At 37.8% G+C, this 18,134-nt stretch overlaps 2 non-coding genes across 2 annotated transcripts; both read left to right on the top strand.

The window, feature by feature from the left end:
* The first annotated feature begins 4,715 nt into the window (after positions 1–4,715).
* Positions 4,716–4,792, top strand: LOC122151283. Its single transcript, XR_006164075.1, has one exon. It is a non-coding gene; the product is annotated as a small nucleolar RNA SNORD113/SNORD114 family (small nucleolar RNA).
* A 6,928-nt stretch (positions 4,793–11,720) lies between these two features.
* On the top strand, positions 11,721–11,792 carry LOC122151285. Its single transcript, XR_006164077.1, has one exon. It is a non-coding gene; the product is annotated as a small nucleolar RNA SNORD113/SNORD114 family (small nucleolar RNA).
* The last annotated feature ends 6,342 nt before the right edge of the window (positions 11,793–18,134 follow it).

The following is an 18,134-nucleotide window of genomic DNA, read 5'->3' as shown; positions in this document are numbered from 1 at the left end:
TACAAAAAGAGAAGCAGCTTGTTTTTGCTGCAGAAATTAACTGATAGTAGGAATTAAGACAATTCAGGAAACTTACTCTTGGACTTTTGTGCTTCATAGACATGGATTGTATTATATCAAGTGAATCTGTAAATACGTATATATAGCAGTGAAGACAAAGGGGCCCACTCATGGACCTCATTAGTAGAATATGCTATAAAACATGTATTAATTTTAATGTAATTCTGAAGCGAATGGAACAAGTCAAGTTTATATCTAAATAATTACAGGTATTTATATAAGGTATATAAATATCTGTAGTTAAGAGAATGTTATTTTGGGTTTGTTGAAGTTGGCTTTTTTTTCTTTTAATTAAGGAGAGGGAAAAGTGTTTACATCAGTCAATAATTCATTAACTAGCTATCTGCTCCAAAGAGGACCAAACAGGAGTAAAGTGGATATTGGTGTCCTGCTGAGGGTCATGATTAATCTAATTCTATTCAGTCTTCCTATTTAAAAACAAGCCGAAGAGAGGAGCTAGTGTTCTTTCCAGTGGGTCTGGAGCAGTTGGACAATGTCAGTATCATTCTGAATCCTTGTCTACCTTTTATTGGCTTACACTTACTGGTGTACTATGATTAATAAATGAATGATTTATGCTTGTCTTAATGAATTATTTCAAAGAGGGAAAAGTGTGGACCAATGGAAAACATTGTTATAGAATGAGAGGAGGCCCTGGGTGGGGCAAAGGGTCAAGGCAGTTGGCTGCTGACTGCAAGGTTGGAGATTTGCATTTACCCAGAGGCACTGTGGAAGAAAATCCTGGTGATCTCCATCCAAAAATCAGCTCTTACAAACCCTGTGAAGCACAGGTCTGTTCTGATGTACATGGGGTAGCCATGAGTTACAATCTGCTGTTTATTTATTTGGTTTACAGAATGAGGTTAATGACTCATTCTGTTCTATGTTATTGCTGCCCAGTTAAAGAAAAGACATGAGACCCTTTCTTTTATGGGCAAGAAGGCACATTGAGACAGGGGCACATGAAGAGTGTTTGAGGGCTGCATTGAACTTTTGGTTTAAATATTATATGAGAATTTAAAGGCATCCATAATTGTATGAGTATACACAGTGGGGTAATTCTTGGACCATGATGAGAATATACCATGAATTAAGAATTTAAATTTACCCAATTCTGTATTTGTAGGGAATAGCTAGGCAGGTATTTAGAATCATCATAGGTCTTATTCTTGTGCTAGGTGGTGGACTCAGTAATGTTTTTGTGTTCTTTAAAACTAAAAATTCAGTATTATATAAATACATTGCAATCTTGGGCCACAGTTTGTTGTTATGTAGCTCTGCCTGACTGACATCCATTAAAAAAAGTCTAAATCTGCTTTTTCATCCCCAGAATGAACACGGAACGGCTGATTTAATCACTTTCTAATAAAGGAGGGTTCTCATGTGTACGGAGCATAAAGCCTCGTGTGAGTCAGTCCTTCAGCTCATGTTCTTTGTCTGGATGGTTTGCTCATGGATGTTTACTGAAGTGTCCCAAAGTAACGCCAGTAACGTATAAAGTAAATGAACAATCTGAATATGGACCAAGGATGGGAATGTGTCATGAATCGAAAATGATGTTTAATCTAAGTCAGCACCCCTGGGCTGATTTTAGATAGAAGGCATTTCATTTATTAACAAAGCAGGTTAATATTATTTTTGAAGCATTCCCACGTGGGTAGACATACTGGCTGATAAGTAGCCCTTTGTGGGGCAACCTGCAGAATATGGAAGCCTTGGGGAGTGAGAGTGGCAGAGGTGGCGGTGATGGTCACGTCATCGTTTTCATAAGATCCCACTTCACGTAGAGACAAATTAAGCAGAAAGGTCACGCAGGGCCCGCTGCTGAGTGTGGGGTGGATGTAAAGCACGAGTGTTGCCTCGTCTGCATGTGCAACGTTAGGGCCAGTTAGCTCCAGGACACACGAGCCTGGCAGGCAATTTTTGGAATTTTGTGAGTATTATTACAGGTGAATTGTTGAATTAATCAATAAATGGAAAAGAAAAAGCACAAATGCAAAACCATGCTCAGCATGGTGAGTGTCATGAGGTTTTGGAATCAGGGATTTTGATTAAACCCATCTGCAATCCTGAGGTCCATTACATTGAGACACCCGGCTCTTGTCTTTGTGGGAAAATGAGCCTTGTTCTAGGCTTCTTGTGATTTAGGGGTGTGAATTGCAGTATTATGGTAGCATCCACCCATGAATAAAAAAATGCATCACTGAATGAAGAACAAGAGATGTGGGCAAGCACTTGTGTTTTTTAAAATTTTTTAAAATATATATATATATATATATATATTGTGTGTGTGTGTTTTCAGTGAAGGTTTACATAGCAGTTTAGGTTTCTGTTCAACAGTTTCTGCACAGGTTGTTCAGTGATGTTGGTCGCGTCCTTCATAACGTGCCTGGAGGTTCCTCATGATTTGCATTCTGGTTTTTCTGTTCCATTTATTTAGTTTCCCTGCTCCGTCACCTTCCCATCTTTGGAAGTCATTGTTGACCATTTGGTCTCATAGAGATGATTTTTTAAAGGAGCACAATGCTTATGGGTGATATTCATTGCTTTTTGAGCCAATGTGTTATTTAGCTACAGGGCGACCTCAGGGGTTAGTTTGGTTCAAGGTTATACTTTGTATGTTTGAGGGCAATATTCTTGGGAAGTCCTTCACTCACAAACAGTCCAGTAGATTCCTTTTCTTTCTTTCTTTCTTTTCTTTTTTTTTTTTTTTAGGAATTTGAGGTGCTGTTCCATATTTCTCTGTTCTATCAGGGTCCACCTATTGATGCACTTACTTTTCAGGCATGTCTGAATTATTATTAAGGGAACTCCAAGATTATTAGTCCCAAGGCTCTTAACTTCTTGATAAAGAACATATGGTCATTTGTACTTAAGAGTCAATGTCTTTGTTCCATGTTATTATTGGGCTGCTGATGGATCCTTTTATTAAGGAAAGGGAAATACATTTCCATAAATCAATCATTGATTGAATAACTATGTAACTAAGAGAGAGTCAAGCATGGAGTCATGATGATACTATTACCTACCATCACACTTATGATTAATGCAATCTTTTTTTATGGGATTTTACTTAAGCAAATCAATACGAAAGGAACCAGTTTGCTAACTTTTGGGTAATGACATTAGGATAAATGCAAATATTATTCAGGGTACTTATCTAGTATCTGTGAGTTGCAGATATCTAAGTGTAGTGACTGGTATAAGTGGATAAATGCACAAATTTACATCTCAGCCAATACTTTAAAACAGTCCATAGTCCACCAATGAGAAGCATGCGATTGGATATAAGATAATGGTGCTTTGCATCGCTGATATCCATAGGAAGCAGAAAGTTCTGGGCCTTTGTGGTTGTGCATATAAACATTTGTGAGTAGTAGTTCTTCAGTTCTGTTTGCTGTTTAACCTTATTGAATTAATTTGAAAAAAGAAATGGAGGGATGGTCTTATTAGTCCATGAGTCATTAAATAAGTCAGTTTGTGAGTGAATCAATGACTAGATTAAGTAGGATCAGCCTTGGACCATCAGTGAGATTACATCATGGCTTGAATCTGTATCTAATCCTGAACAAATAAAGTGCAATAAAAAGATGATCTTGGCTTCTTGGCTCTTCCTTATGTGGGTAGCAAGTACAGACAGATGTTTCTAATAATTACAGTTCTTGTGCTTACTGCTGGATTGAATAGTGCTTATTAAATTATTTAAAACAAAAATGACATAAGTCAATAAATATAATGTAGTGATCTCTCTTTCCAAATGTGAAGAATACAACATGAACCAAGGTTTATGGCTCATTGATCACTGCACAACTGTCGTTTATTTTAAAAGCCAAACGTTGGCTATTGGATTTTTTTAAAAATGTGCTTTTTCCTCCTCAGAATGAATACACCCACAGCTGACTTCATTGGCCTCTCATGGTGAAGATCTTCCTTGCTCCCTCTGGAGGGGAGGAGAAAAGAGATCTGTGTAAGTAATAATCAGAATCCATGTTATTGCTTGAGGAGGGGTTGCTGATGAACTTCCTACCTTTGTAATCAATTCAAAGCTGATCATGGATTGACCGGTGCTGGGAATGTGTATGAGTCCTGAGAATTACGATTTGTCCAATTCAGCACAACTGAACTCACAAGGCCAGAAGGATAGAGGCCATTAGTCTTTTCCACAAAACTTTACTGGTCCATTTTATTTTTGCACCACAGTGGATTTAAACACTTCTGCACTGATACTATTCTACACTGTCAACCCATTGAGCAGATAATGTAAGGGTTTTTCCCATAAGAAAATAGAAGCTCTTGCCTTTGCCTTAGTTGTGGTGTAAAATGGTAGCCATAATGTCATGGTTGCTCATTAGGCCATCTTTAAAATATGGCTAAGTTAAATGCAAGAGGTCCAGGCATGGGCCAGTGACTAACACGGAGTTGCTGGGACCCAAGGATGTTGATTCCTTCATGTCTGTACTCTGAGGTGTGCTGTGCAATGAGACTCGATCCTCCTGCTCTGTGGGAAGTGAGTTTCACAGAGATAATCATATCTCCAAGGATCTCCTTTTATTTTGCTTTTTTCCTAATTCATGAACATTGATTATTTCATTACTAGTGAATCTATGAATAAATCAAGAACAGTGTAAGTGAATAAAGGCATAGCATACGAAATATGGATCAATGATGAGTACGTGTGGGGCATCTGAATAAAATCTTTTGATTAAACCCTGTCTGTAACTCTGAGGTCCATTGCAACAGGGACTGAGTGATGACCTAGGGGAAATGTGTTCAGACAAGAAGTTAGAAATATTCAGGGGTCATGTTCTTGGGCCTTTATTGTTCATGGATATGGATTGTATTATTGTACATGCATGGATAAATAAAATATAACAAAATAAAGCCAGAGAGGTTTATATCCCACCTCCTTGTGAGAGAAGCTAATAAATCAAGGATGATTATTAATACATCTCTGAAGCTTTGAGTTCAAAGAAAAGAAATAGAATAGAGCTACTCTCCCTGTGGGTATGGAGCATGTAGGAAGATATATGGCAGCATCAGAGTTGCTCCAGGTGGGTGGTGAGTTGTTGGTTGCATGTTTCATTTTAAGAAGGGACAAGATGCTTACATAATTAAATTATGCATTCAATACAAGATTATTTAATGTAATCAATAATAACAATTAATATAATAACTATATTCACCAGTGACTTAGTGTAATAAAAGTTAACAAAGTTAATATAGTACAATAATTTAATATGTTAGGTGAGCTGCCATTGAGTCGGTTACAACTCAAAGTGACCCTAGGGCCAACAGAACAAAACACTGCCCAGTCCTGTGCCATACTCAAAATTCTTGCTTTGTTGGCGCCCCTTATTGTAGCCACTGTGTCAGTCCATCTCATTGAGGGTGTTCTTCTTTTTCACTGATCCTCTAGCATGATATCCTTTTTCAGGGTCTGGTCCCTCTTAATAACATGACACCCAAGTACACAAGGTGAAGTCTCTCTCTCCTCGCTCCTAAGAGCATTCTAACTGTACTTTAGCCAAGACAGATTTGTTTGTTCTTATGACAGTCTATGGTATATTCAATATTCTTCACCAACACCATAATTCAAATACATCAGTTCTTCTTCGGTCTTCCTTATGCATTGTCCACTTCTGCCATGCATATGAAGTGACTAAAACCACCATGGCTTGGGTCAGGCGCACCTTAGTCTTCAAAGTGACATCTTTGTTCTTTAACACTTTAAAGAGGTCTTTTGCAGCTTATTTTCCCAATGCAATTAATATATTAATTCAATATAGTTCACAATAAAAATAATGATGATTAGATAGTTACTGATAAACCTGGAAAGGTCCTGAGTGTAGACAAACATTGAGGATGTGAATCTAGTAAACATGGATTCTCTTGCATTTGTTGACTATGACATAAAAAAGAAAATGTGAAAGCATTTCATTGGTGCTAAGAAATAAGTGAATGGATGTTACATTACTCAGGGTTCTTGTCCAGAGTCCTTAGGGCTCACGGATATTGGCACTGTGATTATAAGTGAGTGAAAGGTAAATTTAATAACTTAATCCAATCTTTCAAGAAGAGGAAACCATGGCATGGACCCTTTTGAAGTTTATTAAAAACCATAAAAGATTCAGGGCCTCCTTCTTTAGGTGGGGGATCATATAGACCCTACTCTCTTGTCACATCTAGCTATTGACTTTAAAATTCAAATTAGATTGAAAAATTTAGTTCTTCAGTTGCATCATCCACATTTTAAGTTCTCATGTGGCCAGTGACTACCCTTTCAGGCAGTGCTGATAGAGAGGATTTGTGTCTTTGTCTAAGTTCCATCAATGCCAAGAGGGCTGATATGGACAGTTGAAGGTAATAGTATTTAGTTTGGGTAGTGGGTGACTTCACCATGTTGTGTTTTCTTTATAAAGAAAGAACAGATCACTAAATTCTTCTAAGGGTCATCAAAAGAGCCCTGATGGTGCAACAATGAAGCAGTCAGCTGCTAACTGAAAGGTCAGCAGCTCGATCCTACCCAGTGGCCCTTGGAGAGAAAGACCTGGTAACCTGCTTTCATGGATTACAGCCTCGGAAAGCTTGTGGTGGAAATTCTATGCTGTCACATGGGGTCACTATGAGTTGTAACTGACCCCACTGTATCCAGTGGCAACAACAAGGGTCATAAAGTAAATGAATGAATGGGTGAATAGATACTTTGCAGTATGGCCCTTTGGTTGGATTGTATCATGAAACAAGGATTTCAATTCATCCCATTTTGCCAAAATTGTGTTCATTAAAAGTTATCTGGCTTTTTGCTATTTGCTACGTGATTCACACAGATATGTAATAGCTAAGTTCCTCATCTTGTGTTGGATCATAGATTAAAAGGTGTTCATTGAATTCTTTCACCCTAAAAATTGAGTCAGTTAGTACATAAGAAGGATGCCCTTACTGGGCCAGTGATGAGGCTGACACAAACCAGCATTCGTGGTTAGTGTAGGAAGGCAGAACTGACTTCTATTTTTCAAAAAAATCTAAATTCACACTAGTCATTCTTTTAAAACTCTGCTTTATCTTCCAGATGAACATACCACTGTGGGTTCGGTCTTCTGCTGCCGAGTATCTGGGCGGTTCCTTGTGTGGGTAAGATGCACAGACATCAATATTAGTAATCATCCCAGTTTTGCTTCTTGGTATTCACGTGTGGTCATTGATGTGCAGTGGTGTCTTGTCATGTCTGGTAGTTATGTTCAGTCAAGCCCCATGAACACTGCATGGGGGAATACCAAACCATCCTCATTTGTCCTCAGCTGGGACCTCGCATCTCGGGCAGCTCTGACATTTTACCACTTCACCCACGTGCATGTCCATGCATGACCACTAAAGCTCAACAAGTACTGAGGTGGGGGTTACAAGTATGTTTTAGCCTATAAGCAGTTTGCAAGTCGAGTCCATGAGTAATGAAGATTGACTCAATGTCAATGGAAGAAAAGGCTATATTTGCATAAATAAAATTCAAGGTCGCCGAGTATGGACCAGTAAGGGTGTTGTGCCATAGACCAGGGAGTAGAGTTAAATCATTTCAGCACAACTGAGGTCCATTAAGAAAAAAAAAAAAAAAAGATGAAGGCACTTAATTCATTTCAGAACCGTTTGACTGTTTGATATCCCATATTATGTTTGCACCCCAGTTAATTTAACTGTTCCCATAATGGGTAGAGATCCAGGCTGTTAATTATTTAAGGGAAGCACTTGGAAGATGGAACATACTGTATGGGTCCTAGTGGTCGGATCTCTTTGTAGATTTTGTTGTTCATTATGCTCTGTTTAAAATGGGAGCAATTACTGTGAACTTTTGGTAATGTGGACACTGGTACAAAGGGAGGATTTTGATTATTTCGCATGTGTGATACTGAGATTTGGCCTGAAACCTCTGTGGAGAATGCACAGAGACACACATAGTGTATCTAGAGATACACGTAGTGATGTCAGGGTCTCATGAGGAATTTGTGATTCCTGGGAAGTGAGTGTATCCATGAATGAAGAAGAGTGCCACGCCTGGGCACTGATGAAACTGGAGGGTGTCTGAATCAAGAGTGTCAACTGAACCCTCTGTGCCACCCTGAGCTCCATGATACACAGCAACCTTCTTTTTTCCCTCTGTGGAGATGAGCTGATAGCAGAGGTTGAAAGTATTCATGTACCTTGATCATGATCATTCAATGTTTATGGTGATGGCCTGAATTTTTAGAAGTGAATCAATGAGTAATAAATAAAGAAAAGGAAATGGGTGCCTATTACAAGGGCTAGTTATGGGCCAATTATGAGAGTATGTAATGGAACATCAATTGTTATTGATACATTTTTGTAAGAGTTCTGGTAAAATATATCGACCAAGGCTCTTGCGTCTTTCTGGAAGGAACGTATAGGCAGATGTGTGTAAGGCTCCATACCATCACTTGCTGTAGGTGGTTGTTTCTTGGTTATTTGTTTTTACTTAGAGGAGGAAGATATTTACATAAATAAATAACTGATTAATTATTTAGTTGGAGAAAGGATGAGCATGGTTCATTTTGAGGAGTGCCTTAGGACAAGAGTTATTATTAATCCAGCTCTGTTTGAAAAACAGTTTTTTAAAAATCTCTTTGGTTAATGTAATAGACTTTATGGAAGTGTATCAACATTATCCAGGAATCTTGTTCAGTGTTATTAAGTCCCAAATATTGATGACTTGGTACATGTGGATGAATGAATAAATTCTTACAGTGATCAATTTTTTAAAAAGAGGGAAAAGCATGCTCTAGTGAGAAGAATGTGTTTTGGAGCAAGGTCATGAGTGATGTTTGTCTATACTACTGCCTGTCTTCCCAGTTGGGGTACAGATATATGGACTTGCATACCAAGAGCGAGTGTCTCTATTCTGTGTTGGTCATGAGTTTACCATTGTGTGTGTGTCTGTTGTTCTTAGTATGGGTGAATGTATGATTAAATTATTCTGTAGGTCATCCCATAAATGAATGGTAAAGCAGTGCATGATTAAATTAACACACAGGTAGGCCAAGCACAAACAATTTCTAAGAATATGATATGATTCATGGTGAATGAATTTAAACTTTACCAAGTTGAGTCCATTAAAAACATTTTTTAAACTCTTGCCCGTGTAGATAAGGGTGTGTAGACAGATGTTTGTAATAGTCATAGTTTTCATTTTTGAGCAGGGGATTCAAAGGTGTTCATTATAAAATGATGCACCCTGAGAGGCCCATTGTCTGCCAACCCTGTATATGATCTTGGATACACTCTCCATTTAGACATACATAATTGTTTAGCTTGTTCACCCATCTATCCGTCCCTATACCCATGTTTGCTTTCATTGACAACTCAGTATTGTATTTGCAAAGGGGTTCATATTTGTTGTTTGTACTGCCCATGTAACTCTCTCTGTCTTTCTCATCCTCAGTGCTGCCATATTGGTCACTCACATTTGGTACATTGCCCTTCTCTTCACCCAAATCAATATTTATCTCTATCTATCTAACAGCATTCCCTCCCCTTCCCTCCCACCCCTGGTAACCAACAAAGAAAATGTCCTCCAATATATAAACCTTTCCTTAACTTTCACAATAACGGACTAATACAATATTTGTCCTTTTGTGACTGACTTATTTCGCTCAGCATAATGTCCTCCAAGTTCATCCACGTTATGCGGTGTTTTGCAGATTCTACATTATTCTTTAGCGTTGCATAGTATTCCATTGTGTGAATGTACCAAAGTTTGGTTATCCATTCCTCAGTTGTTGGACATCTAGGTTGTTTCCAAGTTTTGGCTATTGTAAATAGTGCTGCGATGAACATCGGCGTGCATATATCTGTTCTTGTTATGGCTCTCACTTCTTTAGGGTATATACCTGGTAATGGGATGGCTGGGTCAAATGCTATTTGTATTTCCAACTTTTGAAGGAATTGCCATACTGCTTTCCACAATGGTTGTACCATTTTACAGTCCCACCAGCAGTGTATGAGAGTCCCAATCTCTCCACAACCTCGCCAGCATTTGTTATTTTCTGTCTTGTTGAACTTTGATACTAGTGCTGGAGCAAGATGGTATCTCATTGTTGTTTTGATTTGCATCTCTCTAATAGCTAATGATCGTGAGCATTTCTTCATATGTTTGTTGGTCCTTGGTGAAGTGTCTATTCATGTCTTCTGCCCATTTTTTAATTGGATTGTTTGTCTTTTTGTTATTGAGGTGTTGGAGTGTTCTATAAATTCTAGAGATAAGTCCCTTGTCAGATATGTTATTACCAAATATTTTTTCCCAATCTGTAGGTTCTCTTTTGACTCTTTTGGAGAAGTCTTTGGAAGCACATAAACATTTAATTTTTAGAAGGTCCCAATCATCTGGCTTCTCTTCTGCTGTTGGTGCATTTTGAATTATGCTTGGTAGTCTATTTATACCAAATATTAGGGCCCTTAAGTTTGAGCCTAAATTTTCCTTGAGAAACTGTATAGTTCTCGGTTTCACATTTAAGTCTTTGATCCATCTGGAGTTTGTTTTTGTGTGTGGTGTGAGGTACATATCTTGTTTCATTTTTCTGCAAATGGATCTCCAGTTTTGCCAGCACCATTTATTAAACAAACATTCTCTTCCCCACTTAATGGATTTGGGGCCTTTGTGAAAGATCAGCTGACTATAGGTCGATGGATCTATATCTGGGTTCTCAATTCTATTCCATTGGTCTATGTATCTGTCATTGAACCAATACCAGGCAGTTTTGACTACTGTGGCTGTATAGTAGGTTTTGAGATCCGGCAGTGTGAGACCTCCTACTTTGTTTTTCTTCTTCAGTAGTGCTTTGCTTATCCGAGGTCTCTTTCCTTTCCATATAAAGTTAGTGATCATTTTTTCCATATCCCTAAAGAATGTTGATGGGATCTGGATTGGGATTGCATTGAATGTATAGATTGCTTTGGGTAGAACTGACATTTTCACAATGTTCAGTCTCATTTTGTTCATTTTTGAAGCCAGTTAATAACCCATCTGATTTTTGCACTGCATTCGATTTGCACATTGCTCCAGTAATTAAATCTAGCAATGTACTGTCCAATGTTGATACCTCTTGCCATTTATGGCTATTTACATTTAAATTAATTAAGTGTAAGTAAAAATTAAAAATTCAGTTCCTAAGTTGCTGTAGCCATGTTTCAAGCACTTAGCCGCAACACATGGCTAATGGCAGTCACGTTGGACAGTGATGCAATAGAACATTTCCATCATCACAGAAAGTTTTATTGGACTCCTCTCTGGGGGAGTAGCATGTAGGAAGATGGAAGATAGTGGTGAATGCAGCTGTTGGGTTTCTGGTTGCTTATTTTACCACCTTTATAATATGGACAAATGAAACAAAAGGGGAACAAGCTTGGGCCAGCGATGAATATGGGAAAGGTGTGAAACAAAGAAGTCGATTGATCCATATATCGGCCACGGAGGACCATTTGCAAAAAAAGAGATTTAATCTATCAGCTCTGTGGGAAAAGAGCTTGTAAACAGACCTTGGCCATATTCAATAATCTTCTCCTCTTTTTTAAATTCATGATGTTGGTTTTATTACTATTAATGGATCAATGAATCAATAAACAAAAGCATAAATGAAGAAAAAGATTACTTAGCCTGGACCAATGATGAATACCCTGGGGTGTCTGAATCAAGGATTTTGATTAAACCCTGTAACTCTGAGGTCCTGTTTATTATCTCTATGGAAAATGAATGTATTCCAAGAGTCAAAAATATTCAGGAGTTTGTTCTTGGTCTTCTGTGGCTCTTGAGTATGGATTGTATTATTTTCATTAAACTGGTGCATGAATAAAGAAAGAAATGTATAAATGAATAGAGACAAAATGGGCTGTTCCTGGTCCAAATACAAGAGTGTGTAATGCAATAAGAATCATTCCTAATACATTTTGAAGCCTTGAGTTCCAGTAAAATATATTAATCAAAGTTGACCCTTTTGAGTAAGACGCATTAAACAGATGGATGTAAGAGTTTGCATTGTTCTGGGTTGGTGGCTAGATGTTGCACTTTTGTTTGATTAAGAAAAGGATAAACATTTACTTAAATCAACTATCGATTAAATAAATAACTAATTGAGTGAGGACTTAAATGTCTACATCTAGGTTGAGAATATGTCACATGACCAGTTGGAATTAACCCAATGGTCTTCACTGAGTTTCAATTTAAAAGATATAAAGGCCTGAGCTCTCCTCTGTGCCCAGTGAGCATATGGGCAGTCATGAATAATGTCCAGTTTCTGCAGATGCATACATATTAATGGTGTTGTTATGAATGAATGAAAGAGGAAGTTTATATCTCAATCAATTATTTAAAAGAATGCAGAGCATGGGACAGTGAGGAGCATAGACTGGAACAAGGGTAGTGATGGATCCAGCTCTGCTTAGCTGCTCTCCAGATAAAGAACCCAGGATTGGTTGTTACCATTTTTATACTGGTGACTTTATTTAGATAGCATTTCCCTTTCTTGTATTTTGCATTTAACATTAACAATTTCCCTAACAGTGGAATAAATAATTAAATTACTCCATGTGCGACTATATACATACTTATATCCAGAAAGTAAGCATATACATACATAAATGCATATACATGTAAAGCAACTATATACATACATAAAGTAACCACATATATACATACAAATATGAAGTAAGTACATATATACACCAGGCACTCCTCGGAAGGAAGGTTGGGCAATCTACTTCCGCAGTGATATTGCTTCCACAACCCAAGGAAGGGTCGCTATGAGTCAGGGCCGACTTGACAGCACATAACAACAACAACACATATATATACACACATAAAGTAAATGCATCCATCCATCCAGTCATAAAATAATACATACATACTTACATACATAAAGTAACTACCTACCTACCTACATAAAGTAACTGCACACATACGTATGTGAAAGTAGCTACATACATCCATAAAGTAACTACATACATACACACATACATAATAGATAACTAGATAATATACACACACATAAAATAACTACACACACACACATATATATGTAATACTGTATACATATGCAGAGTAACCACATATTGTATACAACATATCAATATACATGGAAAATACATAAAGTATATACATATATATATATACATACATAAAGTAATGACATATACAAGCATACAGTAACTAGATACACATATATATATATATACATAAAATAACCACACATAAGGTTACATGCATCCATAGAGTGAGTACATACATATAATTACTGCATACATATAGAAACTACATAATGCATACATAACTATGCAGTACGTATTATAGTAATGACATACATAATACAGCAGCCACATAAATGCATGCATAAAGTAATGACAGGCATACAGAAAATAACTATGTATGTACACACATACACAAAGTAACTACATACATATGTCCATACATACATACAGGTGGGATGAGCACAGACAATTGTGGAGAATGTGTTTGAATCCAGGATTCTGATGAACCTAATTCTTCCCAAACAAGATGGATGTAGAAGGAAGACCCAGGTCTCCTCACTGGGTCAGGGGCATATAAACAGATGTGAGTAATAGTCATAGTTCTTTCTCTTTTGCTTTGTATTGGTTTCCAAGATTTTTGCTATAGTGTTTACATTTGATGCTTGAGTCAATCAATCAACCAATCAATAGGTATGACGTTCAAGGTTTAAATATAAGATATGACAAGCACGAAAGTTTATTCCTAATCAATTACTGTTGGCTTGAACTCAATTTTCAAAAATCTGCTTTACCTATCTGTCTATCCACCTACCTCTCTTTACACTGGCTTTCTGTACCACAGATACACCCCAGCTGATTCAATTATTCTCTAATGAGGAAGATCTTGGCTGTCATCTTTTTGAATAAGGAGGCTAGAAGCCTATGTAAGTAATTGTCATAGTAATTGTTTTTGGTTTGGCGATTTGTCATGGGTGTAAACTCTATTAGAAGAAAGGAATGAATTGCTATATATACAAAGAAAATGAATGAGGGTCGTGTGTGAACCAATTTAGCACACCTGTGGTCAATTAAGAAGAAACAAGAGAGACCCTTTTATTAATTTCCACAGTTAGTGAATTATTCCATTTTATTTTGGAGTCACAGTTGATTTAAGCCTCTCTGTGAAAAGACATAGTCAATTTAGTAACTGAGGGAGAATCGCATTGGAAGATGTGAGATACATCATAATAAAATGGAATAAAATGGTACGTCCATTATTGTTTATTGTCCTATCTTTGAAATATGGACAAAATCAGTGAAAGAGGTCAAACACTGACTGATGAATAGCATGGGATTCATATGAAACAAGGATGATACTTGGCCCACAAATCTGCAAAGCTGAGTCTGTTCCACAAAGATTATCTTCTTCTTCTCTGAGAGACAATCTGTGGACACATGAGAGTCTGGACTGTAGTTTTTGTGATCCACAAACATAGATTATATTATTATCAGTGAATCAATGAAAACATAAACAAATATATAAATGAATGAAGAAAAGTAGTAATCATGGACCAATGGCAGATTTGTGCTGGGTATGAACCAGGGATTAAGATTAATCCAGATGTGTATTAGTGAAGTCCATTAGAAAAAGAGAGCAGTCTAGTTCCTCTTGGTATATATATGAACTGTAGATAGATGTTAAGGATATTACAGAAGCTTGTTTTTAGGGGCTTATGATTCATTGAAAGTGATCATATTATTTAAGTGAATTGATGTTGTTGTGTGATGTCGAGTCCATTCCAACTCACAGTGAATTCCAAGTGATGGAGTGGAACTGCCCTATGGGGGTTATGGCTGTAATCTTTCTGGAAGCAGATTTCAGATCATTCTCCCATAAAGCAGCTGGGCATGTTCAAACCACCAACCTTTTGGTTAGCAACTGAGTTAGCAACTTACCCATTGCTCCATCAGGGCTCCTTCTGTGAATCAATAAATATATCAAAAATAAATTGACAAAGAAAGAAAAAGCATGGACCAATTTTAAGAACATTTGATGAAACCAGCATTATTGTTCATGTGTGTCTATAGTCGTCTGTTGCCGGGTAACAGATGTCTATACTATTTCTGTGGGTCCAGGGTCCATGACTTCAGGATGTTTCAACTCAGGGTCTCAAGGTGTTGGTTGAGGCTACAGTCAGTTCAAGACTCAACTGGAGAAGGATCTGCTTCCAGGTTCGCTAAGTGGTTTTCAGGATCCATTTTCTGAAGGACTGTTGGCTGGAGGCTGCCCTAATTTCTTTACCATGTGGGCCTCACCATAGGGATGTCATAGCATTGGCGGCTGGCTTCCATGAGGGAGGAGAGGGCAAGCAAGATGGCTAGCAGTCAGTCTTTTGCAATCTAATCTTGGATGTTGTATTTCATCACTTCTGCATGATTTTATTCTTTAGAAGACATCCAGCCCCCACTCAAGGGGAGTGGCTTTTCCAAGGTTGTGAGTATTAGGAGGTGAGACTCATTTGGCGCCATCTTAGAAGCTGTCTACCACAATATCTGAAGCACGACTGTTGTTGTTTGACATCGTGTCAATTCTGACTCGTGGCGACCCACAGAGTGGGACCACCCACAGAGTTTCAGGCCTGTGACCTTTCAGAAGCACATCACTAGGCCTACCTTCCAAGGCACCTCTGGCTGAATTCCATCTACCAATCTTTCAGCTAACGGTTCAGCAGGTAATCATTTGCACCACCCAGGGACTCATCTGAAGCACTGAGGACCACTAAAAAAATAAAAAAAGATCAAGGCTGCTGTCCCTTTGGTTAAGGAACATATTAGCAGGTGGGTGTTTTAATCTGTGTTCTAGTACTGAGTTGGTGGTGGGTTACTGACTTGTTTTAATAACAGAAGAAAAAAAGGAACAAAAATTACAAAGTAAATAAATTACCAACAATTAACTAAATGAAAGGAGGCTGTGCTTAGACAAATGTGGAAGGTTTTGTATAACAGGAGTTATGATTAATGCAATTCTGTTCTCTCATTTCCTTAAACAGTAATGAGTAATGAGGCATCTGGTGTGCTGTGGGACTCTGGACAGATGTTTTAGCAGTCGGTGTTCTGGTTGAGCTTGGTTACATAAATGACATTGATTGTATTAATATAAACAAAGGCATGAATATGTTCAAACTCAACCAATTACTTAAAAGTGGGAAAAGCTTGTGAAACAAAGATTATGATTAATCTAATTCTGCCCAACTGGTGTTAATATGAGAAAAAAAAAATGTTCTAGACTCTTCCCATGTTGTATAAAGTACACACGAGCAAAACACCTAAGAATATTTCTTTTCTGCATTGCTGGGGGGTTTGACATTATTATTTTTCAAGCAAAATGAATAGATAATGAATTTAGTCAGGAGTGAATCGATCAGAATCAGTCAACTGATCAATCAACAAGAGAGAGTCAAGCACACCAACTCATTCATGCGTGGGATCCTTTAAAAAAGATCTAGACTTACTTTTGTGCATAAGGAACCTATAGACAAATGTTAGTCTTAGTCATGGTTCTTAGTTTTGATGTGGGTTGTGGCGCCATGGGTGTTTATTTAAAAAAGTAATAGTTCAATAAGTTAATAAATAAAAAAGGCACACCGGATAGAAAGTGCTGTGAACCAAAGTACATGACTAATTCCACAGCACTCATCTGACCAAAACCAAAAACCAAACCCACTGCTGTTGAGTTGATTCTGACTCATAGCGACCCCCATTGGGTTTCTGAGGTGGTAAATCTTTACAGAAGTAGATTGCCCAGTCTTGCTTTTGCAGAGTGGCTGGTGGGTTCAAACCACCAACCTTCTGGTTAGCAGTCAGATGCCTCAGGCACTGTGCTACCAGAGCTCCTTGTTTACCTGACAGCCACTACAAAATATTTAAATCTGGGTGGTTTATTCTTTTATAATAAATGCTTTGGACCGCAGAGAATGAACACAAAACAGCTGATTTAGTCATTTTCTAACAGTGAGGATGTTGGCTCTATCTTCTGTGAGTAGGTAGGGAACAAGCTAACTTATGTAACATCCCAAAATCTTATTAATTATGGGTTATACCATGCCTATAAAAGGAAGAGATGGTTACACACATGAGCAAAGTCACAAAAGGGCCTGCATGGACCACTGAACAAAATGGAGTAAGAACCAAATGTTACAATCAATCCATTTCAGCAGAACTGAATTTTATTTGTAAAAATGGTGGAAGACATTTTATTTTTTTTACAGCTATTTAACATTTCATTAGATGTTAATGCTGTAGTTGATTTAAAAATGCCTGTGGTGATAATGATCTAGGCACAGTAACTTCCTGAGAGAGGCGAGCATAGGGGTCTGCAAGATACTGACAGCATTCTAGATGTTGAGTGAGATGCTGCATGTAAGGTTGTTCAAGTAATTATTAAATCCTTAGCAATTAAGCCAATCAAATGAAGGAGAGCTCCCATGGACCAAAGATGAGGATGGGATGATATGATCCCGGATTAGTATTAATTCTTATCTGTGTCACTGAAGTCAACCAACTACTTAACAAGAGTCTATTCAAGCTGTGGAAAATGAGATTTGAAGACAGGTGGTTTTTTTAAAGCTCTTGTGGGTGGTGTGAGTCTGTTATCAGAAATGCATCCCTGGCTAAATCAATAAACCAATGTATAAATGAAGGAGAAGCTATTAGGATAGTATTTAATGAAACAGTGATTATTATTAAAAGATTTCTGGATGTTGTTAGGTGCTGTTGAGTTGGTTTTGACTCATAGCAATCCTGTGTTGACAGAATGAAACACTGCCCAGTCCTGCACCATCCTCACCATCGTGCTTGCAATCATCGTCTCAGCCACTGTGTCAACCCATCTCGTCAAGGGTCTTCCTGTTTTTCGGAGTTCCGGCAAGATGGTGGACTAGGCAGAAGGATTGCACAGACCCTCTTCAACAAAGAAAAGGGAAACCAATTAAAACAGACACAGAAGATAATCTTGGACCCCTGAGCCTTGAAGGGAAGGATACAGAATTGGACTAAACCCCAATTAGCAG

The sequence above is a fragment of the Orycteropus afer genome, unplaced genomic scaffold (genome assembly GCF_000298275.1).
Source record: "Orycteropus afer afer isolate SDZICR_OR568_19922 unplaced genomic scaffold, OryAfe1.0 scaffold00371, whole genome shotgun sequence".
Lineage (NCBI taxonomy): Eukaryota > Metazoa > Chordata > Mammalia > Tubulidentata > Orycteropodidae > Orycteropus > Orycteropus afer.
The sequence above is the reverse complement of the archived record's forward strand: the minus strand, read 5'-3'. Positions and strand labels throughout refer to the sequence as shown.